The sequence below is a fragment of the Bombus bifarius genome, unplaced genomic scaffold (assembly GCF_011952205.1).
Source record: "Bombus bifarius isolate JDL3187 unplaced genomic scaffold, Bbif_JDL3187 scf7180000010252, whole genome shotgun sequence".
Lineage (NCBI taxonomy): Eukaryota > Metazoa > Arthropoda > Insecta > Hymenoptera > Apidae > Bombus > Bombus bifarius.
The window spans coordinates 1,519,184-1,540,693 of NW_022885576.1; the positions used below are offsets into that span (position 1 = coordinate 1,519,184).

Genomic DNA, 21,510 nt, shown 5'->3' on the forward strand with positions numbered 1-21,510 from the left:
ATTGATATAGACTCTCGGAATATGATAATAAATGGTAGATTAATGGGATGCAAAAAAGAATCCATTCACGGATGAATATCAGAGAAAGTAAGGAGGAAGTGGGTCTGGAAGGAAACAATCGTTTACCTAAAAGTTCTGGAAAGTTCTTTCCTTTTTTTGCGTGGCAGATCATTAAAACTCCTAAAGAGCATCGTTGACTTTCTTTAGTTCGACGCATTCCGAAGACGGCGCGATTCATTCACAGAACAAAACGGCTGATACGGCGCGTCTAACCATATACTTTCTCCGTCTTATGTAGCATTAATTGCAGCATGTGAGCCGCAATTACGCCACATCTGAGTGTTCATCGATATAAAATCGCGCCATTAGCCGTGCAAGTATGAATTATCCGACAAACGCGAGCCACGTGGTGCTTCGGTACTCGATTAACCGGATAAATGACGAACGTGAACATACCTTTCCGGCCATCTCATGCAAGAAGGATAAATATTAATTCATTAGTCGCTTCGCTGCCTCCGGTGTAGCGCAGAATGAGTACGCTCCTTTAGCTAACTTGCATATGCGACGCTATTTCTACTGATAAGTATTATACGTATAGAGAGTGCTCAAATTTTTCTGGCGTATTCTGTGAGTATGAATAATAAAAAAATGTTATACAAGCGTAAGTCTTTTAAGACTTAATTAGAGAGTTATAATAAAAATATGATTACGAGAGAAATAGTAAGGTATATAGCGGTTACTATACTATAAGATAAGAATAGGTTCATTATACATACTAACAAATTTGATTAGAAAATACTGATACACTTTGCATAATATTTTTTTCCATAACGTGCATTTTGTTAAGATACCGTGTAAAATTTCTACATATGAAAAAGAGCTATTTAATCCTTTATCGGTCATTGATCACATACGACATCATTTATGTCTATGTTTGTACGTAATTTGCGATATCTCAAAATCAGCACTAAAATACCAATTTCAAAATGATTGTGTTTTTAAATTTTATTCCTTGAACTTTTTTTCTTCCAAAGGATTATTTAATTTTATCTAGTGCTATCTATTTCTTTGCGCTACTATACATTAAAATATAGCCAACATCTCTTCCCATAATTACTACAATGCCGGAAAACTGCAAAATTATTATATTAGTAATTAATTAGTAAGATGGTATTCTATTGCGAATATTTGGAATCATCAGATTGGAATTTATAATTCATATTATGCGACTGAAGATTCTCTGTGACGCTGAATCATAATTAATTGAGATCACATAAAGTTTCTTGCTCTGAGGTATACAGGGTGGTTGGTAACTGGTGGTACAAGCGGAAAGGGGGTGATTCTACGCGAGAAAAGAAGTAGAAAATATAGAATAAAATTTTTTTTTTAATTTTTTTTTTTTAATTTTTCCATCGAGACAACGATCTACAGTGAGATCCGTTATAACGTACCGCAGGCGTATCGAGCGAAAATTCAAAGTCGATTTTCTCGAAAACAAAGCCTCAAACGAAAAATTTTTATTCTATATTTTCTATTCTATATATTCTATATTTTCTATTATTCTATATTTTATTATCTTATCAGCTGTAAAACACGTGTTCGTTGTAGCAACACTGAAGACCAGAGTTTTCTTACACCAGAGTATAAGGACAACTTGATGAACATAATGCGTCAACAACTAGTAAATACTCGGCGGGTTCGCTAGCTACGCTCGTAAAGAGCGTACGGGGTAGTAGGATGGCGCGAGTTCGAGACCACTCCTGGGCAAGCCAAGGTGGGAAAACCAAATATCATCTTAGAAGTATATACAACGGGCAAGTGGGGGCCCCCCCTTGCCTATAATGTTGTAGTGCTTTCTATGAGTGTTTGGGAAGTACCCCCGGAGATACGGTTTCACTCGTTGCTGACTACTACACCTAGGCCCGCCCGTGGGGTTTTAGCCGATAAAAATCCGCCGGATTTCCCCACGTAAAAAAAGCGGCTTTTTTTTCTTTTTTTTTTAATTTTTCCATCGAGACAACGATCTACAGTGAGATCCGTTATAACGAGACGTAATAAAGTGCACGCGTACCGAGCGAAAATTCAAAGTCGATTTTCTCGAAAACAAAGCCTCAAACGAAAAATTTTTATTCTATATTTTCGACTTCTTTTTTCGCGTAGAATCACCCCCTTTCCGCTTGTACCACCAGTTACCAACCACTCTGTATATCATTTCCAATAATTTATCAACTTCCGCGTCTTTTGAAACCAAAGAAATATTTATACCACCGTTCATAAGTCATAAGTATAAATGCATGCTGCAAAATGAAAGTAATATTTACTAATCATGTATATTATAAGAAAATAAGGAAATTATTAGTAAAAGTATTTGCATATTTTTAATAATTGCAGAAATACAAATTGTGGAATACATGCATTTTAATCATCTTAGATTTGACAATTATAGTGTCAAATATCTGAAATTATTCTATCCTGAAACTATGTATCTCCCCGGAAGGATCGAATACCTCTAATTCGATAGAACCAGTTGAACTCACCGTCCAGTTCAACTTTCACAATTTTGAATAAAGGCAAAAAACGAGAAAAAATTATCTTCGGAACTTTCCATCGTAAAAAACTACAAGAACCAGTAATATTTCGTAACTATAATAAAAATTCACTGAACTTCACTTCTTGCTTAAATATCGATCAGCGATAATTTGCATCCTGTACACGTGCATCATTATAGATTACTAATATCCGTAGCCAATATAATCAGCGATTACGTTCGCGTTATGATAGGCTATCTCATTGCGTACGTGATACAGGTTGACATTTGAAACGAAGGCGATCGAGAAAGCGACAAACGGCACAATTATATCAACCATTCCGTCCATGTTTTAACGCAATACTGGATACTTATAACACGGCTGGTTATTCTCGGATCATTGAGCCTGGTCTGACGTAACGAACTTGTCTGATCTCTATAGCCGTCAACAGCGCGATCCACGTTCTGTTTCCGTGAACGAGAAAACGCGCGTTTCCACATTTTAAATAATCGTTTGGCCACTCGCGGAAACGACCTCGAGATTTATGACACGAACAGAGTTCTTTAGTTGCGTAAAGGAATTATTGAAATATTAGATCGATAGATCACATACAATGATTAATATATTATATTGATTAATATATTATAAACAAACTATTTGCTAGAAGCAATTGTATGCCACACTACTGATTAAGAAAGTGGCGAGTAAATCTGGAACTTTTATCATACAGCAATAAAGAACAATCATTGGGAAATAATCGGAGGCTAAATTGAAATTGCAGAAATCAATCGGAGAGTAGGTAGAGTACCGTAGAAAGTAATCAAAGAAGTATTATTCGAAGAGTAGGCAGGGTTGCAGGAAGTTGTCGAAGAATGGACCCAGTTGCAGAAATCAAAGAGTAGGTAGAATCGCAGATAATGTTTAAAGGACAAAGTAGTTAGAACACGTTTCTATTTTGAATGATAGAAAACAAAGAAAGCATTAAATAATAAATTAGATTTTCAATATCACAGGAAGAATTTATTGAAAAAATTGAAGCTTAAGATTATCACATGCACGATTAATGGCAAAACTTATATATTGTGTAGACAATTTAAATATTCATACACACTGAACTGACTTTAATTATTCATACGCTACACGTTCGATTTTCATTATCTCCATCTTTGATTTTTTCTGTTCTATATCACTTTACTTAAGCATTAAAGCACTCGATAAATCTTTTGATTTTTAACAAAGACCGACATTGACGGTTTAATCAGTGCACGCGAGGTTCTTTTACAGAAATGCAAATCCAACATGGTGAATGTATAATTTATGTACGTGATAGCTTGTATAATTTATAGTAAAGCGCTATCGGAACAGGCTTTAATACAAGATCAGTAAAAATTATATCGCGTAATTTAATTAAGCCACGCGTGTCGTTAAATTGGCACGGCCTGACATAATGTGATCGCTCCAAGGGCGTTCAATTTGTCGAGATTCCATCTTCGATGTGAATCATCGTCGCTGTAAAAGCGTGATTTCTTATTTATTCTCTAGCGTTTACTGTAATTGTGTTGACCTGCTGTCGCTATTATTATAAATGCAGCTTCTACTTTCTATATGTTTCTTGTTTAAATAGGGAAATGACTCTAAATCAGAATAATAAAAGGATTTGGACCTTGATTTAGACACAAATTATGTATCATTGTACGTTGAATTTAATTTTAATTAATAACCACACGGTTATTAATAATTTCATTGTGTTATCCATATAAGACTTCGAAATTTTAATAAAATAGACTGTAAAGAGTTAAAAATGCAGGCAGCAATTATAATTAATTGCCTAAATGAAGCCTTACGAACCAATCAAAAGCTTCAAATAGCATCTACGAAGTTTAAAAAAACTTAATAGATGAAATTTAAACTGTGAAACACAATAAATAATAATAACACAAACCAATAACAATTAATTGGTAGAAGTTCAATCCGTTAAACAGTTTTAACCCCACACTCGACTAACTTCCTATCAATTACAAATATTTTCATCGTAATTAAAATTACGCTAAAAGCAATTAGCAACACATCAACGTAACCAAATGCAATACTTCACGAATCTACCAAGTTTCAATCTAATTTTTCAAGCCACTGTCGTATCGCATGCAATCTCTTAATTTAAATAAAAAAAGCAAGGAAAGGGAATTTTATTCTCTGGAATCAAGACAATCAACGCGAGCAGAGTTTGCTCGGCCTCAGCGGAGCAATGCAATTAATTATCGTTAATCGCGGCGATTAATCGCGCGGCGGTCTAGGCATCTCGGTATGAATTACTATGTCGCGGGCCGTGTAACCGTAACTCAGCGTCATCTGTGCACCAGTTATCGTTCCTTATCGACCAACGAGCGACTTGCTTCTCTTGTCACGCGTTCTTTCGTCGAAACGATCTCTCCTGGCCGTGGAAACGCGCATAAATCGCGATTTTGCGCAACGACACGCATGCAAAGTGGCGCGGGAACGCGAGCAGATTTTCCTTGGCGATAAGTACTCGACGCGGCTAGGTCCGAAAGGAAAAGTTGTCCTGGGTAAATCGGCCGTTCCGGCTGACGTGCGAAGCGTTACGCGGGCGAAAAGCCGAGCGAACTTCTCAAGGAGTTCCAGTGACTGCGTGGAACAGGTAATTCGTGTCTGACCACGCGGACACGTTTCTTCTGACCTGTCTTCGTGACTGGCGACGACCTTCTGCGGCCGACATATCTGACAGAAGTGATATAGAGGCGGAAATAGAAGGACGAATGTGGAGTATGGGTGGGAATGTGACGTTAGTCGCGTGAAGGAAGAAATAAGAATGTCGGAAAGAAACGAAACAGAAATATTACGACAGGATTTTACACCTTTAGATCGGTGTAGTTTTATAAAAAAAGAAAAATAAGTGCAAAATTGTCTTGCACCTTTTCTCCTCTTTATAAATGTTCATCGATTCAAAAATGTAGGATATTGCTGCGATATTCATGACGTATAATTTTGATACATCCTGTACAGTGATACACATAGATTAATAAAAATGATTATGTTGAATATGACTGTACGCTAAAGGAAAAGTATCATCTTTTTTGATAAAAGTTATTTGGTTTCCCGTTTTTAGCATTTATATCAAAAAGTTTCCTTTTATTTCTATACGTATGTGGCGGATCGGTATCAACAGGACGCCGACAGGTCGAGGCATCAACGCGGCGCAACACCTCCCGGGCGATCCGCGGGTACCAACCGCCAACACTAGAGGGCTACGACGACAACGAGTCTGTCTGTCTAACTCGCTAGCGGTCGAATATACGAGCGATTGATATAAATACCGCACCTAGCGAGACTCCCTCTACGTCTAAGGCAGGGACTACCGGGCATAGCCTTACTGACGAGTCCACCGGTAGTCCCGGGACGAAACGCACTCTCTCTCTCTTTTCATCCGCCTCACGTAGTTCTCAATATATTCAAAATCACATCATTCTCTGTTGCAAATTATGACGATCAAAATTGTTTAAAAGTATTAGTATACAGTGACAAATAATACGAATATAGTATTTCATACAGTATTATGTAGAAGTAATCTAAGAATATTCGTGAAAACTGTATGTACTAACTAGTTTTAAATTAATTAACATAATACAATAAACAACAAGGTAGATATACAAGAAGATATTAGAAAGAGCCAGAGAATGAGAAAAGAGCGCTCGAGAATCTAGAAAAATTGCACAAATTATAAAATAAAAATAATGTAAAACAATAATAAAAAAAGCGAATGGAAAAGAAAGGAAAAAGTAGTAGACGCGTGGAACGTATACAGATAGTATAATAGTGAAACAAGAAGGGGATGTAGGGCGAAGGAAAGAAGAATCGAAGGACTCGCGCGTGAAAAAAGGGAGCGCGGTGAAGTGGAGTAAATGTCAACGGTTAATTGCGAGTACGTGGACTAATATATGCGTTCTTACTAGAATGGACTCTCCGGAGGGCTATTTCACAGCGTATACGTTGGAAACTTGGTTAGAGTGTATTGCCACTGTAAATCAATCGACGGTCCCTTTACAAGGCGGCTGCGGTTGTACACGTGGTGTTTAATTAAACCATTATTCGCCAGTTCAACGTAGAGTGCTGTCCGAATGACGAAATGCCGATAAGCAAATGCGCGTTTGCGCCATAATTAGTGTGTATATCGTTGAATCGTTCTTCGCTGAGATTTAAAACGAAGAGCAAAACCTACGCTCTTTCACCCCACCCTTTTATTTTGTACAGTGCAAGAGTAATTTTAATTTAGCGACAAGTAACAGGCGATTGCCTTGTTTCTTTTAAATTGAAACTTGTTTATATGTATCTATGTATTTGTTACATCTCTGCTAATACAGAATAGTTTGTTTTCTTTATGTTGTTGCATTTAATACGGTTGCGTTAGACTTTTGGTATTTTTTATAATTATATCCTTCTGAAAGGATAATATTGCAAGATACCTAATTTACGATTTTATAATATACTGTTTACAATAGATTTTTAGGATCATAGATATTTTTGGAAAATTAGCTAATATGTAGTAGTAATAAGTACAATAATATATTTGATTTAGATCTCATCTCTCTGTAATATACTCTTTAAATACACTTGTATCTACCTTCCAACACATTATAAAGAAAGATATCAAAATGAAATGAATCAACGTCTCTTCCCAAATAAAAAAAGAAAAGATCTACACAATAGAGTTCTTTACTCTCTAACGATCTAATTTAAACCAACCACTATAACCACAATTCACAACGAGCCAACATTTCCAATCTCGACGTTCCTAGCTCTCGTTGCTGCATAACGGGCATCCACGAATCGCGTTATCTCGATGGTGTCTTAGGACGAAATCGACGGTTCGAGGCAATCGTAGGAAACTAGATCGAACACGCGGATGACCTTTTTTCCCTCTCGCGATTTATCTTCCGCCTTGGCGCTGAATCCAGCGATTGAACGATCGCTATCCATAAATCTATATTCGCTATGGTATTTAGAGTTTAAAAAGAAACCACTCCTCTACGCGGATCCCCATTAATCTTCGATGGCCGGCTGATTGAAAATACTTTGACGTTTGAATCACGAGCGGCGGAAAGGGCCCTCGGCCAGGTGGATTATCGTTCCTTTAATGAGCAGCCAACTTTATTATCCCGTAACGATTAGAGACGCTTGATAAACCGATAGAAAATCCTTTGCCAGCGTCAGAGCGTAGATAAGGCGGATGCTCGGTTTCCAAAGAGGGGTCGACCCTCTTTTCTCTCTTTCTCTCCCGGCCACCTTTGTACCATCCAGCAGAAACCAGGAACGAACGAACGGTGTTGAACGTGAACTTGTTGCAACTTCCGTATTCCTGTATCTCTGATACCGAGTGTCTCTTAATGCAACGTATGCCGGTATAATACGTATATAACAGCGCTTCCAACCGGAGTAAATCTGCTCGTAGAACTTTAACAAGTGGTACTTATTGCTTTTGTGAGACTGTATAAGGATATCTTGAATTTGGTAGTACGGAGAGAAACTATTGCGCTTTTTGTGGAATTTCTTTTTAATGCGTGAATCGTGATGTTACTTTGCTTTAATCCTGTATACTCGGAATGCCAGTTATACTGGTCAACGATCCTTTTGGTCTCATATAAGTCTCATAAAGGTATCCACTTTAAAAAGTTATTAGGTAAAAGCTCTATATCTGAAGATATTCGTTTTCTTTCTTAAAGATATTTTTACGTAAGTAATAAATATACAAAATAAAATAACGCAGAGTATTATAACTTAAATTACTTATAAAATTACTATTAATTCCCCTAATTAAAGATTCAATAAATTAATAACGCGTAAGTGCGAAACTTTCCCTGAATCTCTATTTCATCCTATCGCTGACAAGTTCTTATTCGAACCAGTGATTCTGATGAGTTACTGCACGTAGATGCAACAATCTATCTCTTTCTTTTGTGGCTTCTTCATCGACTTCTTTCCTGACCTTTCCGTGAGCACGACGGTGCAAGCAACAGGTTTTAATTTAAGACTCCGGTAAGCTTTCGCTTTTCTCCTCTGTTCCCTCGCTTTTACTTTTCCATTTTCCGTCCCGTGACACGACCTCCGGATGATTTGTCATAATAACTTTCTAACGCGTGTCAGTGTTTCGAATTATTACCGCAAATATGTGCTTGCTGCAATTTGCTCTATGTATGAGGAAATATAATAAATAAAGAATGCCCACAAAACACTGAACTAATGATTCATTAATACTGAAAAACACGTGAAGAGTTATAATTAACATTTTTGACAACTTATATTCAGTATTATCCATGATTTGTATACAATTTTATGCACTATGTATGCTTTTTAAAAAAAGGATATCAGTAGTTTCTATCAGTACCTTTAAAAGTACCGCACTCGTAAATTTCAATCTCAAGATAGTAGAGTTCAAAAAAACTTATAATTTTTTTAACAAAAGCATTCGATACCTCACAGTGTTATGACATTTTTTCAAATAATATGTGACGTATGTATTTGCTTTTATTTTTATGCCTCAAGACCAGCATAATTGGAACTATTATATTATGTATCTCCACATGCAACAGTACATGTAACTCGCACATATGTGATAAACAATGGCGCGCCAGTTATTATTCTGTTTTAAACCCCGACACGTAAGACAGCCGTAGATAATAATAGAAAGTCGGTATCGTGTCATGATAAATATTCGCCTGGAAGCGACACGAAGGTGACTTTGATATTGCAACTATGACGAAAGAAAGCTTCGCTTTTTCGTTTGCCTGAAATTGTGCGGAGAAATCGATGGAATGTGTTTTCATGTTGCATGTTGCTCAAGAATTAAATTCGCAATAGAGAACGCTCTAATTGCTTCCGTAGTAGATCAGTTAAAAATTATAAATTTAAGGTGAAAGTAATTTATAACTGTATCGTGTAACAAATAACGAATTTCATTGGGTTTAATTTAGATTGAAACTATTGCAGTTTATTAGAAAAATTAAATTACTAAATATTCATATTATCACAGATTTACTACCAATATTACCATTGTAGTTCCAGCATTTATAATCTTCTTAACAGAAATATATAAACGTAAATATACGTATGCTTTCGATTATAAAATGCAATTCTCTAATGTTACTCTTATGAAAATTAATTGCTGGTATAAATATAATTTTGGTATTATATAAATGACTACGATTTTGAAAGGTGAACCAGTTTAGGAGAAAATTCGCAAATAATGGAGAATGCTCGAACGAAGGTGTAACGTTCTTTTCATTCCAAACAAGACAACCTTGCAGGGAACATATCACGTGGGTGTATAACCGAGACGAGCGCTCAACTCTTAGGACGCAATAGCTTGAGTTGGGCGAGGTCGTGGTAGGTCGTTCGGTCCATACAACGCTCGATGTGAGATAAAGGTGGTCTCGTACGAAACCGAAAGGAACGAATATAAGCTCAATTTATAAACCGGGAACGGCATTCTTTGGTAAAGGCAACAGTCATGCAGAACCTGTCTTCTAATTGCTACGCTACGGAGTCTGCTATGTGCAATATGTACTCGCATATTCAGTAATTCGATTAAATATTATTGCGCGATAAATTCTGTTTTATGTGTAACCAGTTTCAATGGAGTTTACTTTCTATTATACATATTATACTTCTATGTTGAATTCGTTTGCCGAAAATGAAACTAAGAATTCAAATTAATTTAAGGAAAACTTTGTTTATATAATAAATTTATGCAAGGAAAATTGCAATATATTCTGTGAAATTAAAAGTAATTACGCAATTTTTTGGAAAAAGGATCCATAAGATAAAATGATGGATGGAATATATTGCATTAAAAGTTTTAGTTTTAGTTTGTTGTGATTAGCTACGTCTGAATTGATAATTGTAATATTCAATGATTATACAAATACAAATTTCAATATTCAAACTATTTAAATAAATACTCTATATATTTAACATGGATCTAGGTCTTTTTCTCAGAAAACTACTTTAATTGTTTTTAAATATATTTTTAAATATATAAATATACAATTAAATTTGAAATTTGAATCACTACATAATTTGATTTGTCTCTATTCTTCCCAATTTCTATGTCCATAAATAATGATACGTAGTGGACGATATAATTCAATATTTTTAACCCATTTAGAGACAAACACAATCATTCATATACGATATATATAGTTAAATTGTGACAAGTTCGTATCATCTATTTATACTGTTATTTTTTGTCTGTCATCAATAAGATAAGATAAGATATATACAAACAAAATTCTCTATTTAAATACAATAATAATACGAATGATTACTGGGATGCCAATCTCTCGTAGAAGACTCATCCAGTATGTCGGCAGAAAATTCCATCGGAGATCATGCACCTAACTTCACACACGAGGACAATCGCGTACAGCAATCACGCATGCGCTGGCGGACTAAGAACGACAAATTCTCTGGCAGTAGGCGGATCGGTCGTTACGTCGATAGTCTCGGTGTATCGTATTCTCGCAGATGTGCATCCTGTGCACGCACCATTCTTTCTCTCTCTTTTTTATACACACTTTCTATACCTCTCTTTTGCACTCTATATACCCGCCTCCGTGTAAATCGCGAATTCCATCGAGGATCAACTATCGGTCCACACTCGACGCCGGCCATCTTCTTATTGTTTCTTGTTTGCGATTTCTACGTACATATGTGGCACACCTTCTAGGTATACATGTATATCAATGAGTTCACTAGGTTAACGGTTATCTCCCGATATTCCCTTATTCTCGTATTTCCTTGAACACTCGCGAATCAGAGAGAATTCTTTACGAAACAAGCATAAATACGTAAGAGATATGTTTATAGGTAGGACGCCCGTTCGACAACACGATTCCCGCGATTCTGTGCGACTGGAACGCTGGAATGAAAGGAATTGGAAGAGGGAACGAAGGAATTTTTTTTAATGTGATGAAGTCGTGGGCAAGTGGTCACATAGTTACACTTGTATGTGCACGTGTAGAAAAAGGGTACACCTACTCGAATTTCTCCATGGAAAACTTCATTTTCCTCCTTCGTCGGTCATCGTTCTGATTTTGTGTGATTTGCATTTATCTTGCCTTTTTTATAAATGGGGTTATGTACGAGTATATATTCTGTATACGGTCGTGTACAGCCGTGATTATGAGAAGTAAATAAATACATATAACCAAATTCTATAGAGTTGACTATACAATATTAAGCTATCGTTAGCAAATCAGTTAAAATATTTTCTATAATAACATAAACTCATCCCTGAAAATCATAATTCAATTGTGGCAACTGACTGGTTACCAGCTATTGAGTTAAGGTATCATTTGTCGAATAAAGTACGTACTGTAATGTACGTACACGCGCATATATTTTTTATATTTAAAAAATTGGTTGATTAGTTGCTTGATCTCAATGAATTCAGAACTACCTTATGAAATGTAGTTAGTCTACATATATAACAGAGTTCGTTGCATTCTGGTTTAATGTTTGTAGCTCGTAAAGTTTCTATAACCTTTATATCTCACGCATTTAATCTACGTGTCAGTTGGGAACGCGTGTCGCTGAAATTACGAAAGCGATCTCGGACTACCGTAGCACAGACTTCTCGTTTACATCGCGTCGAACACGATGTCCATTATCTGTCAAGTGTGGTGTAAACGTAACCTTATAAAACGTCGAGAATAATCATCAATGTCGATGATTATCGACAGTTCGAATCGAGCAGCATGTAATTATTTGCAAGGCGGAATTTGAAAAAAAGTGTCCCATTTCGTTTTCCTTCGCGCTCGTGTTCAAGTGCCGAGAACTCAACGATTGCTTAACTTAACCGATGCCTCGTAGATGTGGTGTACGGGTCTATACGGTGCAAAGAGAGAGGAAAAGAGAGCTTCGGGGTACAAACGACACGTGAACGGTTCGCCTTTCCATATTATTTATCTCTGGCCGCTTTATTAACGTCCTTCCTCCGCGGCTTATTAAATAAAGCAATTCCCTCCGTAGGTGACCTTTGGCCTCGGCGCAGATCCTGCAGAGATATCGGTTTCGTTTTCACCGTGACGCAGTGGTACGCGCGCACACATCGCAGTACACGCCTTTTGCCTTTTGTAAGTATATACAGTACGACGATTAATTCGTGTCCGTGAGTTCGTTACGCGTTTCGTTTCTCGCTCCTCCGTAGAGCGCTATGGAAGATGATGATACGGTAACTCGTGGTAGAAGTATGATTATATTACGTGTAACTCGAAGGTGCGGATTTACGAGGCATACTCGCGTTAATCTGCAACGTGTTTATCTTGTGTTTTTAGAGCCGCAACATTTAAATGGTATATCGGTCTCGTGACTATATTTTCATGCTTTTTAACGCGTTACCTGAATCCTTTTTTTACCGTTTGATACGGCGAGTGCAATAATAGATATTATACTATGGCTGATATATTACAATTTATTTCAATCTTCCGTTCACTATCCACATATAAATAACATATTATACAGGTTAGTCAATAAGTTTGTAGGTAACTTCTCTTTAGCTTCTGTTGTAAAAGAGATATCCAAATATTATTATACGCATAGTGATTATATGATGCAACACCATTGTTAATGTATATTAATGTATGATATCAATTATAACGTAATAATTGCATCAGTCAATTTCACACTTCTGGTATGTTAACCCATCAATTAATCAAACAGATACTTATCAAAAACAACGATTTTTGATATCCTTAAAAAAATACGTGTGAACTTATTATACAACCTGACATATTAAAAAACGATAGCTGAACATAAATTTACGTTAGCGATAGGAAATATTTTTTCCATTCATTTCTTAGACGGACGGAATAATTTATTTATTGACCAACCCCTTATGTAGTCTATAAAATCTTTCATTTGAATCGACACGATACTTCTACGAAACACTTTTCGCGCATAGCAAATGAGCATACACGTACACATAGATAGCTGTATCTCCTATAGTACTGTATAAAATCTCCATTTATATTCACTGTTAGGTTCATGCGTATATATGTATCGATCATTAAGAAGCGTATTATCCTAAGTGCGCATGGTAAACGGTATGCATCGATACAAACACGTTCATATGTGCGTACCGTGTACCGTTTACGCCGTCAGTGAGCAGTGCTGGCGTTACACCATAGGTGAAGGTACGATATTGAAAGTATGGTCCCGTTTTGTTTGCGTCGAATTTGTACCGTGTGATCGGGCGTCTGAGTCAAGTGTTTTGGTTCGTGATCGCTGGTATGGTTCGATCGCCGGTATCAGGCGTTAACGACTATTCACATGGGGTGCGAATGTTGTGTGCCTCGGCATCGGTTACGAAAATCTCGAACTCGAGAGGTCCGCGTGCAGGTGCAACCAGATGAATAGATATACACCACAGCCACGTATACACGGTGTGGGTGAAGGTAAAATTAGAGACGGAAAGATAAGCGCGTACGGTTGCTCAATAATAATCTAACGTCGCTCGGTTGATTGGAGGTTCACAATGGGCCTCTCCTGGCGTTTTATCGACGGGTGTGCGGCCAACCTACGAGGCCAATAAATTACGCGGCAAATAATGCTTAATAATTCGTACGGTTTTTGCACCGTATAAATCCGCGTCAAGCTCAAGGTTTCGATTCGCTTATTCGCAGCAAGCGAGAGATAGTGTCTATTCATGCATAATGCAGGTAACGAACGTTCTCGGTTCGTGATCCCTGGCCGATGTTTGCTGTTATGTAGTAAAAATGGAACGGACTTTTATACGGTGTAGCACGAGCAAAACACGGAATGTAGGTGAACGAGAGAGCTGATGGTGAAAAGCGATGGCGATGCACAGTTCTTACCGATGTCGTTTAATTAACTAGAATTAATTCATTGGAATTTTTCGTAACGGATGATGCATAGGTTATGCGGGCGATAAATTACATAAGAAGTCTTATTCAGACTAATTAATTACTTAAACAAATTCATGCGGCGTTGTATCGCGTGAAACGAACAGGCTCCATTCGTAATTCACCTTCATTAATTTACATCTAAATATGGTGTAAGTTCGAGCAACTACCATACAGGCATGAATAATCACTCGGTGTCGAGGATTTTTCACGAACTATCGGTAACGTTGGTGAATTGAAACTGTGCACATCCATTTTTCCTACTATTATACGTTGCCTGTGTTGGACGAGAGCCGGTGAACGTTCGTGTTTTTCATCGATAAGGGATGAGACGATATTACGGTAATATCGATCGAGGCGAACGAGATAGAAACGTCGAAAGAAACGCAGGCAAGATACGCGTAGAATAACAACCTGTTTCTAAATTAATCGCGTACTACTCGTCTAAGTTCCGAGTTCAAACTTGCAGTATATTAATTTAATCTCGTATTAAGAAGCGTACAAGTGGATCTGGTCCTCCTAACGTTGTAGGCCGTGTGTTGTTGCATTAGCACTTGTATTGATATATATTAATCACCGGTAAATTACAACCGCGGTAGAATGTAAATATTATCTGTTGCTATAAACTACCACTTGTCAGAGACAGAGGCAGGTAAATAGCGAAATATCGCGAAATGCGCGGTGAATCGCAAATTGACAAGCTGACTCGTAAATCATGTGATCGTAACTTCCGCTTTATTTCACAGAGAATGGCATCGAACCTGGAGTAGGTTATGGAATAATCGAGTAGATTTTCTGATTTATTCTATCGATGTCTGTATACTACTGTTCATAAGTAGCCGCATACTTTTGCCATTTTGAGTAACAGTAAAACACCCATATGCTCCTTCTAAACGCGTTTTATGCATTATGAAACTTTACGTTCTATAGCAATCGTATTCCTTCTTTCATTTTGTTTTATCTCACGTTATTTCCTTTAATACGAGTTTTACGTGTCCACGGCATATTCCAAAAAGGGAACCCAGAACGCGTGGTCTCCCCGTGAAGAGTTGCGTGGGCTCCCGTGTTGAATTGCTTCGACTATCCACACGTGCACTTCAATGTAAGATTTTTCATTTCCGTCGTAGGAAGGAAGTTTTAAAGCTTTCATGATTTCTGTTCGCCGTTTAGATGGAATGTGACCGATGGCTGAATGCAAAATAACCGACTCTAAAAATCGGTTCTTGCATTGTGTTGCAATTGTAGGTATCTGTGGCTATTTCCTTTCGTACTTCTTTTATCTATACTACTATTGACATAATTTCTTCAGCATTTATTTAAATTTCAAGTAATAAAATATTAGTATAATATATGATTCGTATGTATATGATATAGGAAGATATGAAAATACTACCATCGAACTAGCGCATATCTAGTGATAATAATTCCAATTATCCACCTATCAGTACCATTAATCAGCCCTTTTCAAAAAAGCATTTTCAATTGGACCGACGAGTGCCGGGAAAAAATGCGATATACATAATATGTAATCAGGCTATCGGTCTTGACAAGTGACATGGACTTGATTAACATCGGAAACAACCGACTCGGTCAACGCGACATGCGTACCAATAGGACACAGCGCCGGTACAGATCGGATCTAGCGAAGTCGCGGCAGGCAAAGCAACGTACGGGTGCAAATTAAAGGACTGATCTATCGATCCTTTCCTACCTGTCGACGGGCGAGATAGCTAATACCAGTCGAGGAATATATATAATGTGCTTGCACTGTCGCTCAAAAGTTAAGGATAGGTCAGTGGAAATATACTGACAAAGTTATGACTCAAATTTAAAAAATTATAATCAGATAATTATATGAGAATGAATAGCTTAATTTAATTGGTTCTGTTTACAGATCTATTAATTGATTCTGTTTACACTTAACTATTATCGATAACAGAAATTGTTTTCGGTCACGAATAATCCTTATCGCCAATGAAAACGTATTTTTAATACTGGTAACTAATATTGGTGGCAGAAATTATTTTTAATTAGAGGTTATCGTTATTAACTATGAGCATACTTTTTGGTTACCGGTACTCGTGTCAATACACACGCAGGTGACGAAAACATTTTTACTTTTTTTTCGATCGTCAATTTTTATTAAGATACAATCTTATGGTGGATAATTTGTAACTTTTGAACGATGAAGTATATTAATATGCATTTACGCTCATGGTATACAACATTAGTATCAGTACACGTACATCGCATGAAGAATACGAACGTGACTGTATACAGTAGCCATATATGGGTGCAGAGACGTTAGTGGTCAGTCCAGAGCGTGTGTATGGTGATGGTGAAGCGGTGCCACCATCTTTATCTCGGTCACGGCGACTCCGTGAAAGTGAGAGCCGTTTCTCCCTGATGCTTCGACTACCTGCACGTACGCATTATCCAGACAATTCCCCTTCGTTTGCGAGAGCTCTCTTTCTCTCTTTTCCCTCCTATATTCACCTCTTTTTTTCGTGGCTTTCGCATCTGGGTCGCGGAGCACCAACGATCCGAGATTGATTCGTAACTGGAACTACGTGCTTCTTGCCTGTTGGTGGTCGGAAGAAGAAAGTCGTTCGAGATCTCATTGTCTGATTTAATGGATATTATTCGGATCGAAATGTATGAGATATGTACGTGTGTTGAATTGTTACAGGTATGAGAAAGTTATCTTGTTATATGTTTCCGGATTTAAGAAGATAAGCATCTACGATTTAGCTCTTAAGAAGATGAACGAGCAACTGAATGTTTATGAGATTGACAAGTTAAAGTTTGTAATTGAAAGTTTGATTTAATCCAATATGATTTTTGTATAATAAAATATTCTCTTATGTTGGTTCTATACAGGGTGTATCATACTATGTAGGACTCACTTCAAGAGTAGACAGGAGATTTCAATGTACGTATTGTATAATACTCGTATCTGGATTTTTAAAAGATGCGGAATTCTTTGACACGATGACTGCAAGACAAATGCTATTTCGAGCAGCGTCTAAGAATGCAACTTTGAAACAAGGTCAAGTAGCACACACGTTCGTATCAACTTTTCTCATTGTTTTTGTGCCTCGTGTCCACTCCTAAAGTGGGCCCCACGTATTGTGATATATCCTGTAGTTCTAAATTAGAAATAATCTAATATTCTATCGTTTCCCTGTTTCATTGGGGGAAAGAGGATGTTATTTTGTTTCTTATCATGGTAACCCCAACATATAATAATTGAAACATTTTGAGCGATCTTTACAGTTTATCAGGCGTAATCTATAATTTCTTACAAATTCTGTACAAAATCATCATCAATAAACAATCTTTTTGCCCAAAGTATTCAACATTGTACCAACTTGAAACTACCTCACGAAGTTACAGAAACTACGAAGCAGAACATGAAATTAAAATCAGACTAGACAATTTTTCATGCATTCGATTCTTCAGGTGTCCCTGACGTGTACTGTCGTCCCGTTGGTCGCACCGGAAGTATTCTTGCGCGTACATGCACGTCCACAATCGGTTTCCTCCGTTTTTGTCTCGTACCACGCGGCTTCCATGTATCTCCCGATCTGTCGTGGCAAGTTGACGTACGCACGGTATACGTGTCACGACGCGACAACACGTCGCATGTATCGTGTTCGACGCAACTGTCACTAGTATCATCGTTCCCGCGTGGACATGAAATATTCGCAGAAATGTTGATCGATCGATCTCAATGATCTGTCGTGAAACATACGAAAAGAGTACGCGTGCAGAGATCATCCTTGAACGATCTTGACAAAAGGACGTAAATGACCGGAACGTCGTCGATCATTTCCTACGAGGCAGTTCGCATCTTCAGGTTAATGTATAGTGTCGCAATTACGATTATAAATAGTACATCGCGTGATGTGTTAAATGTTAAATCTAACCCGGTTATCGTGTTCGATAGTGACTTTTTTCAGGCGCTTGAATGTTTGGAAATCTTACGAATCTATCAAATTCTTAATTTTCACTTTCAGTGGAAATTCGAAGATTTTGAGGCGATTGTTTTTAGAGTGTAGCGGCACACGAGAGAGACACGGGAGAGACTTATATTGTTGTGCCTTGTATCGATACAAATAGACGAACGTGCTCTCTAGGACGATCATTATAGCTAGCGACAATTACGTCGGCATACACTAGCTCTGTACTTGTACTTAATATACGCTGACTATTACAATTTCATCATTTGTCTCTTTAATAAATCAACACGTACAATAATCCACCTCAGAGAATGATTGGAAAGAGGAGTGTTGATTTGGAAAGGGTGAATCTGGCTATATTCTTTAAGGGGTTTTAATAGTAATTACTGTTGCTACATAAACAATACTAACAGTACTCTGTATCATTGGAATTAATGATAGAAAAGCTTCCCCATGTTATCGATCATTTCTCATCAGGTATTGGCCTCTGATCGATATTAAATTGAAATAACAGCGTTGTTAAATTTACTAGCGCAATCAATCTTCGTTCCTTTTAAGCGCAGTTGAAAAGAAAGAATTTCGGCGATTCATTATCTTGCAACATTCAATAATACCAGAAGTCACGACCGTGACTAATATCTGTATCTCTTATTTTGTCTTATCTTATCTCGATTTTGACAGAAGGAAGCAGACATACCTATTTTTTTCAAAAAGGATTTATGCAAAAAGGGACTACGATTTTCCAATTATTTTATATTACGCTACATATACTATATTTTACATTATTTTCTGTGTAATTACATATTATTTTTACTTAAACGTTTTTCCATGATATAATATCTGTATCAGCGATCAAAACTTTTTCGTAGACAAATCAAACTGTAACAAACTTAAAAGGTCGGCAACGACCGACGCGAGTATGTTTCATCGAAGCAACTTTTCTGCATAGCATCCCTCAGGAAATTGGTTGTAGTCGATTGGTCTTTTCTTCATTGGGTCTGATCTTTTTCCACGGAATTATTAATTCTCCGCCATTATCTGATTACGATCGTTCAATTAAAATACACCCTGTAATTCGAACCTGATCCATGAAGAAGCATTTACACGTCGACTATTAAGCTTCGAGACTCGTTGCTCGGAACGTGTCGATACGTCCACCACTGGATATTCATTTTCTTTCTTTTTTTTCTACCCGGTGATTATCGTCGTTTTCGTTTTTCCTAACACTGCGTCCACTCCAACCGATCAGTCAAGTCGTTATCTTTTTCAAGTCTATCGAGGAAACGTATTGAAATAGAATGACAGCGATCAAACTTTTCAAGCTTTGATAGATTAACAGTGAATTTTCTATTTGCTGTCCATGAACCTCCTTTACAAGTTATGAGATGGCTACCAGTGTTCAGCCTGTTCGTTTAATGTATTTAATAACGTATACAGGTATAAGAGTAAGCTTTGAAGATGCAAGATATCGAACGTTAGGAGCCTGAGATTATATGAATATCTAATATGTTGATTTTTAAATATTGCTTCAGAAAAATGGAGAAATAAGAAGAGCAGTATAAAACTTTTCAGAGAGTCCAATTTAGATTTCTTATACGTTTTGTTTATTTTATGTTTCTTATGATATCGTGGTAATCTTTATAGTTATTCTACGGTGAATTGAATTCTTATCTACGCTTCATCAAATTAAATTTCTATCTATTACTTCTATCAACTGCATTCGCAATCTGCTATAGGTTGAATTTAGTTTATATGTAATGTAATAATCGTCTTTCGAGGTATGTTATTTAGGAATTATTTTTTAGTAAAATTTTAAATTTCAGAACAAAGCGTTAAAAAGTGGAATGATCTGCTGTATAATCATATACAAATTTATAATATTATTTATAATTCATTAAATTAGAAGAAAAATGAAACCTTACTCCTTCAAACAACAATAAATTTGCAATTCTCTTACAGTTATCTTTTATAGATATCGTGTGTGTCATACATTTTGAAACATTTTGAAATTTCATTAGTTCTATACTGAGAGTCCATCATGATGATCTTAGTAAAGTTTGAAACAGATTCGAAAATGTATAAAATCTGCAAAAGCTTTGATGTTCAAGTGGATTCACTTTTATAATTAATTATAATCAAGGTAACTATTTATACCCTATTCTGCGTATTTATTAAACGTACGTGTCTAACCTTTGTGTACATAGATACATTTCCAGATTGATTGGAAATTCTATCACTACAATTAAGACAGTTACGTCGCATTAATGAAATGAAATTCTAAGAAGTACAACACACATAATATATCCATAAAAATATTTTACTGTAAATATCTAAATACTTTCATGAGTTACTGTATATACAAATTATTTGCAGAGCGGCTGTAAACATAGCGCCCACGCGTCTCGCGTCGGAAAAGTCATTAAAATCCCTCGACGTATTCGTATTCGGAATTTCATCTCGCCCGCGCAACAATGAACCTGTTCGTCGCTTTGAAAGCAACCACGTACAAACACGGAGAGGCTTTCGATTCGTTTCAGGAAATTCTTCGCTTTCGCGTCGCTCAGGATATTATTCAACAAATTATCGCTTTCAGTCCGGCACCGCCGTCCTTCGGGAGGTTGTTTCGAAACATATCCGTTTTATCTGCGATCGGGGACTTTCTTCGAGGTGGATCGTGATATCCCCCGCACTGGGAACACAGATCTACCACTAGATGCCTTCAGAATCTCTCGGCGCGCTCGCTATCTACGACGTTCATCTGGCAACGGATCGCGGTATCACTAATACACAGGCTCATTTAGATTTATGCACCGGGAGCGCGACACATTCCGCGCCGAGACACTGTCATCCTCCGTGTACTTGCAGAAAATCTTTAACTGTTCCTCTACGACTCTCTGCATGTATAGCGATATATGGCGCACTGCGATTTTTAACTCTGTTGCGTCCTTTGCATCATTTTCCATCGAATCGTATTTTTCTATTCTTAGAAAATTTCTTAATCCGCCAGCCACGGCGATTTTCATATTTTCTGTACAGAATCGCGGATGAAATTTACAGTACAAGTATTTAGACACTTTGCGATGTTAA

At 37.0% G+C, this 21,510-nt stretch overlaps 1 protein-coding gene and 1 long non-coding RNA gene across 5 annotated transcripts in view; one reads left to right on the forward strand and one right to left on the reverse strand.

Moving 5' to 3' along the window:
- LOC117216199 overlaps window positions 1-21,510 on the reverse strand; it is a 171,744-nt gene that overhangs the window by 68,686 nt on the left and 81,548 nt on the right. The gene's annotated exons all lie outside the window — the stretch shown is intronic.
- Window positions 12,024-21,510, forward strand: part of LOC117216207 — a 114,136-nt gene continuing 104,649 nt past the window's right edge. The window contains exons 1-2 of the long non-coding RNA XR_004489316.1: window positions 12,024-12,483; window positions 12,570-12,673. This is a non-coding gene — a long non-coding RNA (uncharacterized LOC117216207). The remainder of the gene's footprint in view (window positions 12,484-12,569; window positions 12,674-21,510) is intronic.